This window comes from Eurosta solidaginis, chromosome 3, assembly GCF_040869045.1.
Source record: "Eurosta solidaginis isolate ZX-2024a chromosome 3, ASM4086904v1, whole genome shotgun sequence".
NCBI classification, from domain to species: Eukaryota; Metazoa; Arthropoda; class Insecta; order Diptera; family Tephritidae; genus Eurosta; species Eurosta solidaginis.
The window spans coordinates 198019391-198022715 of NC_090321.1; positions in this window are offsets into that span (position 1 = coordinate 198019391).

Here is a 3325-nt window from a genome sequence, read left to right on the forward strand (position 1 = left end):
TGCGAAGAAGTCCGAGTTGATGGACCTTTTAGATTTTAAGATGTACGTAGGAGAATGTTTGTTCGCATATGCTGGTAAAATAGGCCGTAGTGACATCGAAGCCCAAGAGGATGTCCCCACAAAAAGAGCTAGATCCATACAGCCACTACCCCCAAAAGATGTGAGAAGGACCGAAAGCGGACATTTGCCAATCTGTGGTGTCCAGGACAAAAACAAATTTATGAGATGCCGTAAGGAAGGATGCAACCAAAGGTCCAGATTCAAATGCGTTTCTTGCAATGTGTTTTTGTGCATTGCTAGCGATATACACTGTTTTATGGAATTCCTTTCATAAGAGATTAGTATTACATCAACCATTACTGAAATTAACTTAATGTTTTGAAATCTTTCTATTTTAAACTATTCGTCCTTTTTTTGAAATACTTTTTAGTTTAAAACGGTTTTTTGTTTTTCATTGACCTACGAGCCAAATGTCCAGCTGGCTGCACCTGCCAGTGCTAATAATCCTTATATGTTACAATAATAAAATGTGAATTTTATAGTTAATTTAGAAGAATATAACCTAAAAAATATAAAAAATATTGGTTTTTCACTTATTTTAGCCTCGGGACTGAGGAGGATATAGCATTGTCATTTTATTCGCTTGACATTTCATCCTTCATACTAATCGAGCAGTTACTGAGAAAATTGCAAAGACATACCTACTTCAAACTCGCACTTTAAAGGACATTTATTCACCACATTACCAAATCAAAACTGCGAGCATACCTCCAAGCTCTTGAAAACTTTCCATATTCATATCCATATAAAACAGCTGATCCACGGAAATCATTGCAATTAGTACATTTTTTAGGTTAAGGCACTAATAACTGATGCAAATCGATATGATATGGTTAAGTAAAGATATGGTATTATGACTATAGCCATCATCCGGTGGCAAGATCTTGAGCCAGATAAATAATTTTGCATGTAAATGCAACAACGATTTGAGCCAGATAAATCCAAATAGAAGTCTGGTTCAATTTGTGAGCCAGATAATTTGTTAATTACTTGTATTTAGTTTGGCAACCCTACCTTTATTAAATCTACTTTTTCAAAAATTGATGTCGCTGTTTAGCCTTTCGCGTATGAGTTAAATGAAAAACAGCGGCGACATCTGCCCATCACATTTCACGTGTGCGAAAATATCACGACCTCTGCTTCTCAAGTCTCCCAATGATCCAGAGCATTCCCGTGAGAATTGAGCGTCATCCGGAGCTGTAAAACTCACTGGATGACGGCATATGTCAACTTTGTCTTAAGATTTTCGATATCATGAACAATATTTTCACTACACCGATAGGAAAAAGATCCGGTAATCCGTTACGTTTTTTCACCTTAATATATTTTATATACAAGTTACACGCATAGGTACCATAATACGGCACACCCTACGATCACGTTGCTAAGCATGTGACTTATCTAGTTCAACAGAATAAAGTCGCTGACGCGGCACACGCGCAACCATCGATCAGGTCACCTTACATTAGCTATGGGAATCGCACGCTAAGCATTTCCTGTTTACACAAGCGAGCAGTTCTGGGTAAAGCATGGGAACTGCAATGTAAACATTTTAGTTAATCTAAGAATTTATTTAAGTAAGTTACAACGTATGTTGAGGGCAGTAGTTAATTAGCGTGCAAGTGGCACGAATAAAGAAGTTGTGACGTTAATCTAAAATCGTTCCTTGTTTCATTTCACAAGTATCGGAGGACAGTGAGTTCTCCGCACCTTTAATTTTTTTACATCTCCCACGAGACGGGAGATAACTGGCGCCCGAGCTTCGGAGTACAGGGTTCGCGTCGCGTGTGTTAAGTGAAAAGTGCACGAAGAAGAGAGAAAATTTAAAATTCTCCAATCTAACAGTGAAAAGTGAAAGAGAAAGAGAGAAAATTGAAAATTCTCCAATAGAATCCTCAAATGAGATATTGGATTGTGTAGGTCACACGTATATTTTCTTACAGTTCTTATCTTTTCAGCATACCTAATCATGAACGCCGACGAAATGAAGAAGTCGCTGACTGAAATGAATGGCGCCGTGAACGCCATCCTCGCTCAGCTGAGGAGATTCGAGGAACGCCTCAAAAGCGTAGAATCGACGAACGCTGACGAGTCCATACAAGGACTTAGCCAAACCCTAGATAGACTAGAAAGTAGGGTAGAAGAGGTTCATCGGCAATCTGTCGATAGTGAGGCAACACCAGTAGAAGAGCCTCTTGTGACTCCTCAGTCGGAGGAGGACCTCAAAGAAATAGCAAGGTTACCAGATTGTGTGAAAGAACTTCAAGTGTTTGATGGATCTCGGGAGGACTATACCTCCTGGATCCATAGTGTAGAACAGGTTTTAAGTGATTATAAGCCCGTTCGGCAAAAGCCAATATATAGGGCAATTTTAAGGCACATAAGATGCAAGATTAGGGGAGCGGCAGATGCCGCCTTGGTGTCTCACAATATTTTAGATTCGGATTGGAAGAAAATCAAGGAGATTCTCTCCTTGCATTATGCGGACGTTAGGGATATCGAAACCCTTGATCAGCAACTTACTCTCATGACCCAGGGGCGGCAAAAGTTGTCCGAATTCTATGCCCAAATAAACAAGCAATTGTCACTCATGATAAATACAATAAGCACTGATAAATATGTGCACACAGAAACGGTTAAGGCATTGGCCGAGGCACATAGATGAAGAGCCTTGGATGTCTTCATCAGGGGGCTAAACGGCGACTTGCCGACCTTGCTTCTTATGCAGAAGCCAAAATCCTTACCTGAGGCATATTCGTCATGCCTCACGTTCATGAACGTGGATCGGCGAAACGCTATTTACCGCCCCCCACAGGTATTAAACAGAAGTGGCCGAATGTTCGGCGATTCGTACCAAACTCCATCACAGCGTTATTTTCCTCGCGGCAGCACAGACTACTCTGGCACACCGCAGAATCCAGCCCGAACCATTCAAGGTACAATAATGCAACCCACTCCAATGGGAGCTTTATAGACCGACATCAAAATCAGAGGGGATTCAACTCCCCATACGCCAGGTCAGGGCAAACCAGGAATAGCCACCAATCTGCGCAAAGCTGGCGCAACAACAGTGACCCCCACGGCTTTAAGAGCGGATGCCGGTGCATCCTCTCAAACCCGCCAGACAGGAAATTCCAGGTTCTCTAGGTACGACGGGCCAAGGAAAAGTCAGTTTCCAACAAAATTCTCAAACAACGAAACAAACAAGAAACAAAAATTGTTTCATTTGGTGGCCGTAGACAAAAGTAGGGAGAAGATGCCTCCA